Below are 14,588 nucleotides of genomic sequence, written 5' to 3'. Positions count from 1 at the left end.
CACCCAATGTGGCAAATATTTTAAAAGATTGTAATTATTTATAGCTAACTAGTACCAGTGTGGTATAGTGGTTAACTACGACCTGGGATACCAAGGTTTGAATCCCCACACAGCCATGAAGCTCACTGGGTGACCTTGGGCTTGTCACTGCCTCTCAGCCTCAGAGGAAGGCAATGGTAAACCCCCTCTGAATAGCGATTACCATGAAAACCCTATTCATACGGTCGCCTTAAGTTGGGATTGACTTGAAGGCAGTCCATTTCCATTTCAACTAGTAAGAGATCAGGATAGGAAAGTACCTGAAGTTTAGAAAAAAAGATGCTGATGTAGAGAACAGTGTTTCTTCCACTTCCTGGATGCACAAATGACTTGGGTTATTTAATGTTCATCTTCCTGTAATAACCCCTTAGTTACCTTTTGAAATCTGGAAAGTGTGCATAGTCTCAAAAGGCAAGATGCTACTGTAATAATGGAGCAGCTGTAAAGCAATTGAAGATAGGAGATTGGAGCACAAGCCAGAAGAAATAGAGGAGCAGCAAAAGATGGGGAAATATGCTAGGTCTGTTCCAAATGTTCTCTCAGGTCAAGAATAATGCTTTTGTAGGGTAGAAATATTCCACCACTACCACCTAAGTTGTACAACTGTTTACTTCTTTTGATTCATTTTCTCCCCTATTGTTTTCCCAAGGTGGTATTGTTTTAGGCACAGTTTTTTTATTTGAGCATTGTACTTTCTGAAAATAGATAAATGGGTGACCTCCCTGCCAATCAGCCTTCGCACAATAAACGGAATGATGTAGTCACTTAAGGTTTGACTAAATCACTAAGAGGCAGTCATCACTAACAGGCAAGCAAAGCTAATTCAGAGCGAGAGCAACACTTCATAAATGCACAAACACTTTTGAATTCTACATCAATTGCCAAAAAGTTGGTGAAAGGGAGGGCCTTCGATACAGACAAAATCCTCACAAAAAGTGATCCCGTTAGTCTGAGGTCTAGAAATACATTCACCATATAGTTAAAACCGAGGTCTCCAACTTTTGGGGGGCTCAGGGCACATTTTGAAATGTGAGAAACTGTCATAGGCGCTTCAGCAAAATGGCTGTCGGGGGCACGCCTAGTCACAACAATAAACCTGCCCAAGGAACAAGACCTCAAAAAAACAGGCAAAACACAGGCAACACATATACCCAAATTGAAACAGGCTACATACACCCCTCAAAAAACCATCACAAAGTAAAAACAAAATGAAAAAGGCAAAACACCTCCCCCCCCCAAATGCACAACATCAACCTCCCCAAAACAACACCCTGAAACAAAACAAGCAGAACTCCTGGGGGGGGGACAAGCAACCCTTCCCCCCAAGCAGGCGTAACGTCCCCCAGGTTGCAGTACTCGTTCTGAGTAAGGGTGTAGTCAGCAGCAACAGTGCAAGGAGGTGGGAGTTGGTGATAGTAACTTCTTCTTAGTAGCTTCACTCTCAACCTCCTTTGGCATATGCTACATGTTTTATAGGCAGATGCCTACCCTTGGCATGCCTGAAATATACTTTGGCACTTCAGCAAAGTCCTCTCCTCTCGTTTGGAGCAAGGAGGAGGTGTTGCCTGCAGCGGCAGTGGGGAGCAGACAGTGTCTAGGCCTAGGGAGTAAAGACTTTTTAAAAATAATAATAATTCATTTCTTTACTGTTTGGATTACTTTGCGGCCTAGGTGACCTAATGTTCGACGTACAAGGACTCTGTGTAGATATGGGGGTAGGGAGAAAGCAAGAACCTTCGACCCTATGCATTCACTGGCAAGGGTGTACTACTGCTGGTAACTCAGGGTATTAGCTATCCCTTCCAATTTTGTAATCTGCAGATTTTATAAGCATTCCCTGCACCTCCTCAGTCAAGTCATTAATAAAACGTTAAAAGAGCACTGGGCCCTGTGGTACCCGCTCGTTACCTTCCCCCAGTTTGAGAAGGAACCATTGATAAGCACTCTTTGAGTACAATTCTGTAACCAACTGTGGATCCACCTGATAGTTGTTCCATTTAGCTCTCATTTAGCTAGCTTGCTAATCAAAGTATCATGGGGCATTTTGTCAAAAGCTTTGCTGAAGTCGAGATATATTATGTCCACAGCATTCCTACTATCTGCCAGGGATTTAAAAATGAGATAAAATTAGTCTGGCAGGATTTGTTCTTGATAAATCCATGTTGAGCTAGTAATCACTGCATTGTTTTCAAGGTGCTTACAGACTGACTGCATTATAGTCTGCTCCAGAATATTTGTTATATTGTGTTATATAATGTGTCATTGTTGTAGAGTGTGTGATTGATAGAACGTGTGCTAAAGGCAGAGTGATGGTAGGTGGAAGTGCGACATCTCCATTCTCCAAGTTTACCAGACAGGCTGGAAGGCAAGCCACTGGCCTCTAGCGGCCCCATTCTCTTATTTTCTAATCCTCAGAGTCCCTCTGGGCCCTTTATAGGCCCAGGTAAATTCTTTTTAGGAACAGAATAGGGTGAGGCAGCTGGAGGCATGCTCTAATCTTTCCAGCCAGCACAGCCTCTGTCCAAGGTACAAGGGGGGAAACAATACCTTACTTTTTTTTTTTAAGAATCAGGATTGGCAGGGGGCTTTGCTGGGCACCAGAGGTTCAAATCCCGACTCAGCCGTGAAGCTTACTGGGTGAGCTTGGACCAATCATTGTCTTCCAGCCTAATTTGTCTCACAGGCTTGTTGTGAGGACGAAATGGAGAGGAGAAAAACCATGTACATCTTCTTGTTCTCTTTGGAGAAAAGGTTGGGTAAAAATGCAATAATAAATAATAAACATACCTCAAAAATTCCTGTATAGTCTTTAAATTTCCATGGGAGTTGGATTTTCACGATAAGACTGTTGTTACAATTAGGATGCTTTCTCTAGTGGTTAACCTCCCCTCCTTTCCTGTAACTAAATCCAGTATTTCCTGTTCTATATTTTGCATGTCCTAGCAGGTAAGGTGAAAACTTAAAAAAATAAGCTGTCAGCATGTTCTCTTTTTCTACAAACTAAGCAGACTTACTCCTTCAGCCTTTCCTAATTATTCTCTTTTGACCTCATATCACTGTTGTGCAGCGATACTTGCTCCCTACTCTCCTTTGTTCTTGTAAGGCTGCCAGGGGGCATTGTCATGTTTGCACCAAACAGCCTTGGAGCAGGTTCCAGGATAATGGCAACTTTGGTGCATATTGATTTGATGCTACATACAGATACTATCTTCTGTGCATCAAAAGAAAGTACACTTTCGACATCAGAGAGCTAAGGTTCCCTTAGTAAGGTTCTTCCACTCTTTGCAGACCTTAGTAAGGATTGGACCCACCTGGCATTCCCACAACTGACATGATCTCTAGTGACTAAGGTGCTATTCTGTTGGGATCTGCGTCATAGTCTTCTTTTTTTCTAGGTTCTTATGCAGAAAGCCTCACAAAGAGGGCAGGGGGAAGTACAAATGCAGTAGATGGGGCACAACCTTAACAAGACAGATCTTTTATCAGAGGCTGGTCTCCTGGAGTGTCATCTTCCTTGTATCTCAGATTCCATATAATACTGAGCAGAGGAACCAAGGAACGGCATGCTGGATTTGGGCTCACATTATACTCTTGGGTGCCCTGACAAGGGGGAAGCCCCATCTGAGACTCCCACCTCCCAACTAAAAAGCCTGAGATCCTAGAGGCCTCAAGATAGGCAGCTCTCGGCAGACAAGATCTCACAGTTCCTTTTTCTAGCCAGATCTCTGCTCATAGGGAAAGGACAAGTTATCTGAGGAAGAGGTGTGCCAAGTATTTTCATCTCAGAATAGCCTGTTCCCTGCTGATCTATTCCCTGGCTTGTTGGCCGAGATCACTCATACCTGTTTGAAGACAAACTGAAAGGAGAAAGCTTGGTCTAACCCCACCCACCCAAAGGGAGTTGAGACTAATTTTTTACAAGGGCTCCTCAAATGTGTTTTCACAAGAGCTGGATAACCAAGTGGGTTAATCCCACTGGGTGGGGAGAAGCCTTCTCATCTAGTGAGGAAGCTTTACACCCATCAGATAAAGTTATGGAGCAGATGGAAGTTCTTTCAGCTCCCCAAAGGTACTTATAATGGATGCCAGGTACTTATGACAAGGTACTTATCATGGATGCCATCTGATTACCTGTGGAGTACTTCTGCTCTTCCCGTTCGGGTCCCAGAAAAGGTACAATCCTGAAGGATGTATATGTTAAGGAGAACGTTGAGTTTAGCTGTTAGCGGCCATTTCGCACATTACCAAGTCACATGGAGAATGTGTACATTAACCTTCCATGAGGAGAGAATTGTGCAGATTTTCCAGTGTACAGAATTTCCTAGGCCTTGGGAAATTTGCATATATCACCTGAATTTCATACGTTCTCTGGCCATTATGCTTAATCACCAACAGGCCTTAAGGAATGTACATAACATAACTGCATTTTGTACATTCTTTGGGCAGTATGCACATTCTGTGGGCAGTATGCATAGTCTCCAAGAAACATGTCTTTTAACTCAGCTGAAGAAGGGTTACCCAGCAGGAAAAGACAGTTGTGAGGGAAAGAGTGTAATGTAAATCTGATCCTACCCACTACAATTTTTGGCCTCCTCACACTGCTGAAAGACTACTCCAAGAGAATCCACCTCTTTTCTCTGCTGGGCAATCCTTTCTCAGCTAGGTGAATCTTCCCTCCCTTGCAGTTTGCATCACGATTGACTCCATAATACTAAGTTTTTTTCTTAGCTTAATGGCAGGGGAGGAGGTTCCATTCCATAACTGTGGGAGTGTAAGGGGAAGTTTAAAAACTGAATTTGTATTGTAGAAGAACAAATGTTATAATGTAGGACCACCAAAGGGATTTTTAAGCTAAAACAACTCCAAACTTCTATAACCTACATTGGAGCCTCATGGATACAGGTAGCTTTTAATTTCAAACAGGTTTATGAGAATAAGGAAAAAGGGAGTGCAAGTGCATTTAGCATGCCTATGTCTCTCCAATTGACCTAGGCTGCAATCCAGTACATGTCTATTCAGAAGTAAGATCCATTGGGTTCAATGGGACTTACAGGTAAGTGTCAATTGGATTGCAGACCTAGACAGGTTTATAAACTATGCTAGCAATCGTTGTGGAGTTGTGTGATGAATATCATATTTGAGCCAGTGTTTCCCACTGTCTTCTAATAACCAGTATGACTGAGACCAATATAATCACTCACACATGCACACCAGACTGCTTAATCATAATAACATTAGTATATTAGCTTTAAAATCGTCATGAACGTAACCACTATTCTAAAGCAATCTGATTTGGTGTGAAAACAAAATATTGCCTTTTGATTTTGCCACTGCTTGTGTGGATGTATTTTAGGAATTGTTTCCAAAATACACTCACAAATTTCAAAGCAAGAATAAACTGGTCCTCCCAGAGTCCCTTTCATTTGTGAGTTACTTCAAAGAAGGATAAGTGTTCTATCTTTGTATTCAGCTTCTAGAACGGATAAAATTGTTGGGAAATCATTGTTTAAAAAAATAGATGGCAAGCAAAAGAACGGCCTAGTTGCTTAACTAGGCAAAGGTGCCAAAAACTATTTATTTGGAAAGTTCCCTATTTTTGGAGGGGATACAAGATTGATGTCAGGGTTCCTAGCTCTTTCTTCTAAGATATAAAATATATCTTATATATTATAAAATAATCAACCTCTGTCCATTGGTTTCTTGTGGACATTGGAGGAAAGGTCAGTATTTCCTGTGTATTATATATTTAACTGACTCCCGTTACACACATTTGCATGACCAAGGACCACTTTAATGGTAATTATTGCTTATCATCCAGGCCCAAACAGAGAGGTGATCTTAAATACAGCAGCAGTTGCAGCTGCTGTTAATCCAGTCGTACAAGCTTAAACAATTCAGTGTTTCTTTTTGAAAGTAGAAATCTCAACTGTAGTGCGAGTGCCCCTTGTGCATTTTGTTCTGATATGATATTCCAACAAGTCTCTAGAATGGTAGCTTAACCAGTAAACCCAAACCCAGTGCTGGCCATGTTATCAATTTTTCCAGCCACTCAGAGCAAGCTATGTTCCAAAATTGATTTGTATTCCTCTTAGCAGCAGTCTGCTTGGAAATAGCACATCATTGGGTGTCTTAATCTCCCTTTTTGGAGAAAGGCTGGCTCGATAAAGTGTCAACTTGGCAGCAGAGTGTTTTTGAGGGAATGGTCCAAAATGATAATTTTGTAGAGATTTACTTCCCTTTTTATCTAAGTGTTCATCCACAGGGCATTTTGGAGGAAACCTTTTTCCAAGGTTAATTCAGGCAATGTACAGCAAGACTCAGGATAAGTCCAGTAGTATTTTATTATTATGGTACCGTCTGAACTGCAATGGAGTGATACAAACAACAAACCAAGACTGTATGTGTAACTTACTTTGTTGAAAACAAAGTTACATTTAAAAACAGAAAAGTAGAAAACTAAGTCTGAATGTGTGTGGCGTCCCAAATTAATTAATGCATGGTAGAGATAGCACTTGCATCAAGCTCCCCTTGATTCATTTGTAGCTCTTTATTCCCAGGACTGCATATGCTGTCAGGGACTCCTACATCCATCCTTGAGTAAGTTCACCTTAATGTCTCAGTCTGGAGTGGTGGTGGTAGGAGAGACAGATGCTGCTGACATTAGGTTGCTGTTATTAATGAGTCTGGGAACTGATCTTGTCTCCTGCTTTACTTCTGGACTTGTTTTGGTTCCCCCTCTGGTATTGTCACCCTGAAGCCCATGTACACCAGTGTTACAGTGCTCCAGGGTTGTTTCTCTTAACAGATTTTTCAAGTTGGCTGTATCTCAAGTGCCTCCTGGGACTGCAAGGAGCCTTTCTTGTCAGGTAATACTGCTTCATTAAAGCATTTAACATGGACTGGTCTGTTGTCTCTGATAAAAGAATAGAATACTTCTAGTAGCATTAGTAATTATCCTATTACATTGTCTACCTGACCTTGAATCTTTGAGTGTGTTTGAACTATAACTTGGAGATAACTCTTATATTTCAGTTTAAGATGTTAGAGCACTTGCACATCTGAAAACCTGGTTGAATACTTGAGTAGCTTAGGTGTGTGAGTTGCCAAGTTGCAAGAGACTCTTACATCATATGTCTCTTTGTATTCATTTGAACTGGAGTTTTTCAGAGATAGGAATGTTTTGCAGGAGTGTGCCCATGTTAAAATTACCATGGGAAATGACTTTTCTTTGGTAGCTGTTCACTTTTCTTCGCTTTATTTTAAAATGAAAGCAATTCAGCACAGGTCTGTTGCAGTTAGTTTCAAACCAATATTGGTAGAGTTACCTAAAGCAAGCATCTTGACAACAAAACTATTCCCAGCACAATTTGCAATGAGAAGTCCTGTATTTCAGGAATCTATTTGTCAATAGTAGCTTTAGTGTCAGCAAAAATACTGTTTTAGTCACTGCACTTGCCTGAGTTGTCAGTCTGTTGCCCTTCACAGCTTTTTGTTACTCATGAAATATGGATTGATTAATGCTGACTTTGCAGTAGTTGTTTGGAGGCTACAGCTGCAAAATGGGTTTAAACCTAATTTGTTAGCCTCTTAAAACATTTACCCTTTAAAAATAAGAAAAGAAAAACAGTGGGTTAAATCCAACTAAAGCTTTACTCTGAGTAGACCCATTAAATTACTTAACAAGACTAACTTTGGTCCATTTATTTCAATTGGTTTACTCTGAGTAAAACTTGGACACAGCCCTTGCTTTTTTAGAGAAAGTTGATCATTTTGTAGTGAAGTTTCTAGTACTTCACTTTTCAGTCTTCTCTTATGAAGTGGTATTGAAAATAAATAACCACATTCTAAAGAACTATATTTCTTTCATACACCTAAGGGGACTTTGGGCATGTGTTGCAAGAGGCAGCACCTTTTAAGTTGTGACCCCTAAAGCTATGAAATAGCTTCCCAAGAAAGGTGCATCAGGCTCCTTTTTGCTTTGCCTGCTGTTAGTTGAGCTTTTGACTAAATGTTTTGTCTGCTGTTGTTCACAATAATTTTATGATACTAAGTTGTGTTTTTAATTTTTATGATTTTTGAACCTTAATTTTAATTGTAGAATGGTGGGATATAAATTAAGGATGTGCATCGATCACAGCTGAGACCCCAATTTGGCCCTTTAGAAAGCAGCCTACCTTGGTCCAAGGCTAATATTTCCAATATAGGTCCAATATTTCCTTTTGTCAGAAGTGAGTGATATTTGCAAGCATAATAGCTCCTCCAGAGTGGATGAAGTCTGACAGACAAATAGGTTTAGGGACTTTTGTGCTGGGCACAAAAAAAGGAAACATGTTTAACTAACCTTGAAGTAAGATTGGATGAAATTTGCAAGCAAGTTTGCCCTTTCTGAGGGCCAGAATCCTGCCAAATTTCAGAAGAGTAGTTGCAGTTATTTTCCTGCAAGGGCAGCTGCTACATACTGGGGGTTTGTGTGTTAATTTTTTTTTTTAATCACTTAATCTTTCCTGGTGCTTTATGGGTAATTGGCTTGAAAATTGCCCTTGGGTAAAACAAAACAAAACACCCTGCCAGATGCATGCAAATAGGTCCAGGGGAAGTAAAAATTCAGGAAATTTTGAAACCATGGAAAAAACCAGGGGTTTTCTTCTGTTTTTTCAGGAAAAAAAGGATTTTTGGGGGGAAATGGAAAAATATGCACTACATATTTTTTAGCACCCTCTACATATTGAAAGTCAATTTGTAACTTTAGGAACATAAATGAATTATGTATAACATGGTTTACCCCCCCCCCACAAAACATGTTAAAAGTACAGTTTATTCAGATACCCTATAATCACAAATTGAATTCACTTTTTTATTGTTTTGTTAGAAATTGATATACAAGCTGCTGAACTGTATGGAACCTGGCATCTCTGGTTTTGCCAGTATATCAGGAACAGGCAAAAATCAAAACAGAAGAAGCTATTAACATTATATTAATAAATAACATTATTTACTAATCTTATTTATTTATTTAAATATTTAAAATATTAAATATTTTAATTGTAGAATGGTGGGATATAAATTAAGGATGTGCATCGATCACAACTGAGACCCCAGTTTGGCCCTTTAGAAAGCAGCTTACCTTTGTCCTTATTTTATGTTTAAAAATAAATAAAATTATTATGTATTCTGAAATTTATTACGCCTCCTTCAGTCCTCCACAGTGTCAAGCAGACATAAAGCCCTCATTTCCATAGAAAGTGCTGAATAGAAGAGGGTACGGGGTAACCAGGACTCATTTAATGCTACATGAAACTTAATCAGCCTCATTATTACTATCAGTTTCTTCTTTTTGTGTTGCTCTGTACTTTCTCCCATTTTCAGTCATTTGAGGCCTAATCAAGAGGATAAAAACAGATCACCAACTATGCCAACAAATGCAAACACACAATAATAAAAAAGGCACTCAGTCCTCATCCTCATCTGTAAGTGGTAGTGCCCCCTAGAGGCAGAAATGCATCTTGCTCTTGCATTGAGAGTTGTATTCTCAGCGTACAACTCATATTTGTTTGTCCTCAGTCTACAGGAATTGTAATGATCAGATCCTGCATATAGTTTTACTTAAAAGTATTCCTGTTACTTAGTTTTTGACATCATTTGTGGGGAGTAAATATGTGAACACCTTGTTTTACACATTCATCATGCTAAAATAAAATATTTTATAATTCATTTGTTTCACTTTTCCCAATTTTTTGGGGGGGAAAAGGCTTGCAAAAGAATGGGAAAACACCACCATGATTTTTTCTGTCTCCACCCCCCACCCCCCCAGCATTCACATCTCTCGCTAAGTACCTTTTAAAAAAATTGATATTTTGGGGAGAGGGAAATCTAAGAGGAATTCACTTTCTGGGTAAAAATGCTTCCTCTGATTGCAAAAGAGCTTTCCCACTACCCTCTTCCTACTTTGGTATTTGCTGTCCCTTCACATACACCTCATCCTGGCATTATCCTTTAATATGGTAAGTGTAGTTACATTACTTTCATTTCTTGCTAGATGCTTATCTGCAGCATTTTTTTCTTTGACGTCTGCATAGCAGAGGCATCACAAAGCACTTGTCCCTAGTTCAACTTGTGCTGCTTCATACAGACACTGCTTCACTTCTGACAAGCCCCAAATCTTTGTGAGGTTCAAGACTCAGGATATGTATGAATCTGATATATACTTTACTGAATCTGATATTATACTTTAACATAAAAGTAGTTCCCCTTTGCTGTGTGGCAAACAGCTTTTGAAACTGGGGTTGTGTTCAGAAGCAGATTGTGAAACATCTCCTTGGTCTGCTGTTCAGAGGGGCCGGGGAGGAGTCAAAATTGACATTGAACATCCCTGAAGAAGCTCTTTGAATTCCAGCCCAAGTCTTAGATGTAATAAAAATGTAAAATGTCGTCACTAAGCCCACATTGGAAGATTTGTAGTGCTGCATCACAAGGCTGGATTTGCATGAAGCCAGAGCACAGCCCCAACTGGAGGATTTGTACTGCTTCATTACAATCCTGGGATTTCCATGAAGTCAGGGTGGGGTAGGGGAGCAAAATAGAAGGCAGGCTGTCCAACAGCGGTGGCTGTAGCATGGGAGCAAGAAGGAAAGGATAATGACGGGGGAAGTGATAGTTTACAGCAACAAGAGAGGTCTGAATAAATTGGCAAGGGAAGAACATTGAGAATTTTTAAAAAAAGTTTTAACAAGAAGGAATAGCAGAAATAGGTATAGCACAGATGCTAACACAACAGAGCCCTTCTTAACCTCCTTCCTTCTTGCTGTACTCAAACCCTGCGCACTCTACTGAAATCTCTGCCATTCTTTAAAACAGCAATTTTCTCTGTGTCTCTCAATTCCTGCTTCACTCTAACCTCGGCCATTTAAAAAAAATTTAAACAGCTACTTTTCCACATTTAGTGTCCCTCCTTTCTCACTGTACTCAAACGTCTCCCTCTTCCATTCCTCAGTTCTTTCATGTGGGGGAGATAAAAAATGTGGAGTCCTCAAATAGTCCATAGTACCTTCGTATAATGTATTTCACCGTGTGTTGTCTTCAGCATGAAATTCCAAATTCCATGTAGTAATTTAGAACAGGTAATTTTATTAACAAGCAACATCCATATATGTACATCGCCCATCAACTGAATTTACCCTACCTGTGACTGAACAAGCTAAATGACGGGCTTGCTCTTAAGATTCTCTTCATCTTAAAGATACAGCAACATACATCATCATGGGAGTGTGTATGCAAAGGGGGCTGCAAAGGAGTCATGGAAATGGTGGTGGTTTGTGTGTAAACAGAGTTGAGAAGAGGGAGAAGATGTAGGAAAAGGGGTTGAAGGTGAAAATGGGGTGGGTGTGATAATAAGATACTAAATTCTTATTACAGTAGGGCCCCGCTTTACAACTCTTCGCTAATATAGCGATCTCAATTAGATGCAATTAGACTAAAGCCCCACTCATACGGCACTTGTTCCACTTTTACGGCGGTTTTCGGGCATCGCGCACCATTCTATTCAATGGGTTCTGCTTTACAGCGGGGGTCCGGAACATAACCCACCATATGAGTGGGGCCCTACTGTAGTGGATCCAATCAGGGTCCATGCGTAACATGCCAATTCTGGCCTATGCATCAATCTTCGTGGGATACACCTCCCTGGTTCTATTTGCTCAATAGCAGCCCCATGTAACAGGGAGGTAAACACAATCTATTACTCAAAACCACAAGCTCCAAATTATAACTAAAATTAATACAGTGGTTTGTTAAAGGTGTGAAGTTCTCAAGAGTTAGATTTCATAATGAAAAACCATGATACATTCATTAATGATGGGACAGAATAAAACAATAAGTGAAAGTTACATTGGCAATGTTTGCATAAACTTAATGGTATGGGAATGATAGAAAACAAAAAGATAATACTTTGACATTACAACAACTTAAAGTAAATTGGAAAATATCTTAAAGTGATGTGAGGTCTATCTATCTAGCCATCCATCTACCTATATTTGCATAAGCTAATTAATTAAAACAATAAAAATATGAACTAATATAATAAACCATATATTTTCCTTCTAACTCCCTCCAGCCCACTACTTGTATATTATTAGTCTAAGTTTCCTAGAATATTAGATTAAAGAAAGACATTGTTATGTTCGAGTGGGTAAGCCTGAAGCCTTCAGCTTGGCAAAGCATGCGAAAGCAGGGCAGAGCAAATAACAGCAAGAAAAAAAGAAAAAGTAATCCAAAGTCAATTCCCCCCCTCAAGAAAAAGCTTTTTTCCAAAACATAAATACATCTCTTTATATCACCCAGCAATCAAGAGGTTAGAATTATCCATTAATTGAACATGAATTTCAATAATTGTGGGTGGCACCCCACAATACGTAGACCATGAATTACCATAATCTGTCTGGGAGGGGGATAAAACGAGTACCTGAGACTCTTGCCTAAATGATTTTCCACTGGCACCTTTGACAAAATTTCAAAAACATACTGGTTTTATTATTTCACATTGACATTGATTTGGCTATCCAGCAGCTTCATACCAACATATTTTCAGAAGCTCTTCTGTGGCAATAGAAAGTGCCGTGTTCACAAAATTGCAGGCAGCCTTCAGCCAAAAATGACACACAGCATGAAATTGTGCTCCATTTTAATTTATCATGGCTTCACTCTCGCTGCTCTATTCTGTGCATCCACTTCTAACCTGACTGCCATATGTAAATGTATAGGGTCTAGCAATGACCTGAGGTGCAAAGGTGTGTGTGGAATAGGAGAGAGGGGAGGAGGCATGGAAAAGGATGGTCTATATGCGAAGGAGAGTTGAGAAAAGGGAGGAGGAGGGAGGGAGGGAAAGGGGGGGTGAAGGTGAATATGGGAGTGCAGATAAGGGTTGCAAAAAGAAGGTAGCAGGAGGGATGGGAATGGGGGTAAGATGGAAGTAGTGGTACAAAAGGAGTTGCAGAACAGTAGGGGATGATGGCTTCATAATGGGGTGGAAGGTGAAAAGAATGCTTAGTAGTTGCAATATGTGGGAGGAGCAATATGCAGGGGGTTACCATGGGGGTGCTCTGTGAGCAAGTGGAAATTGCACAAATAGAGGAGGGTGAGATTGAAAACGGATGGAAAGCAGGACTGCAGAATAGATGAGAAGTGGCTTTGGAAATGGGCTTGGGAAGGTGAAAAGGGAGTTTAGTAGTAAAGGGGTAGGAAGGGGAAGCTCTATACTAGGGGGTTAATGTGAGGGGAGTGATGGAGATTGGCCAGCAGAGCATGCAGAGGAGCAGTCCCTAGTATTTAAATGTTTTGTTGGGAATGTGAATCGCATATTTACACAGATTCAGGTAGTGGCTACTTGAAACAACTCTTCACGTTGACTATCTGCTTGTGTCTTTCTCATTGTCCAGTAACTGCTGCATAAGATTAAGCTTCTTGCATTTCACTAGAAGTCTGTGTTTGTGGACCACTTGTGGTCATGTTCAAAAACTGTATTATTTGTTGGGCAGAAGACTAGACAGCCATATTCAGGGAGCATATAAGGGGCAGTCATCTCCATGATGGTTGGTTGAGTCAACCGTTAGTCTAATGTTTTATGTAAAATAGCAATTTCTTTTTATAGTGGTTAGAAATATGTTAAAAGTATGTAAATTTATACTGTAGGATGGTCACTGTCTCAAAAATTAGCGCCTGTGCTTTTCTGAAAAAATCCAACTTTGTCTATCAGCAGAACAAAGAAAAGGTGGCCAACAAAAATATAAATTTAATTAGGTGAAATGCTAAATAAATAAGTTGTGGTCTTGAAAGTATTATCAGCAACTTTTTTGGGGGGGGGAATCTTGTTCAATAGTACTTCTGAGCTTCTATGTGGTATATATTATTTAACTTCTCAGTTACTTCATTCTGTAACCTGGCAAACACCTGTCTGTACCCCTCTCAAACATACCCCCTGTAATTCTTACTTGCTTTTTTGCTGCACTGTAAGTAACATAAGAGGGATTTCATTCAACAAGTATTGCAAATTGCCTTCCTCTGGCATTGATAATCTTGATTGATGCCTTGCTGCATATCCTATTATTGTTCATTTTAAAATGTCGATTTGGGTGCCTTGTTTCTACTTTGTGTCTCTCCTTTCTCATAGTATGCAAGATTCAGGCCCCTCTTCTCTACCTTCTACCACTTTTGGCAAGCAGAAGGTACAAAAAAAAGTCCTTGTGATTGTTTCCCAATGAACAATTGCTTGCAAAAATGAATGTACACAGAACTTTGAATATCCCTCAGCAATGTATATAAATGACATAATTTTCTTTTATACCTTTTAAAATTTGTAGCTGGTTCTGTTCTATGTCTCTGTGGATCATAGAGTAACTGTATTTACTTGTCTTTTAAAATGTGTTAACTGGCCTCAAGATTTGCAGTCTAAAATAGATAAGAGGGGGGTGGAGGATTTTGAAAGGAAAGAAACAAATCTCAATAGGCCAGTAATATTGCCTCTAAAATAATTTTTGTGCTTCCTCAGTACCCAATCT

General features: G+C 39.8%; 1 protein-coding gene across 8 annotated transcripts in view; it reads left to right on the top strand.

Annotated features, from left to right (window-relative positions):
- Window positions 1-14,588, top strand: part of FRYL (FRY like transcription coactivator) — a 332,614-nt gene that overhangs the window by 87,808 nt on the left and 230,218 nt on the right. For 2 of the 8 annotated variants that reach the window (XM_061583298.1, XM_061583299.1), the window contains one exon: window positions 14,201-14,255. The exons of the other annotated variants lie outside the window; for them this stretch is intronic. The gene's annotated coding sequence lies outside the window, so the exon portion shown is untranslated. The remainder of the gene's footprint in view (window positions 1-14,200; window positions 14,256-14,588) is intronic. 8 annotated transcript variants of the gene reach the window in all.

Source organism: Rhineura floridana, chromosome 9 (assembly GCF_030035675.1).
Source record: "Rhineura floridana isolate rRhiFlo1 chromosome 9, rRhiFlo1.hap2, whole genome shotgun sequence".
NCBI lineage: Eukaryota > Metazoa > Chordata > Lepidosauria > Squamata > Rhineuridae > Rhineura > Rhineura floridana.
This window is presented reverse-complemented; position numbering and strand designations above follow the sequence as displayed.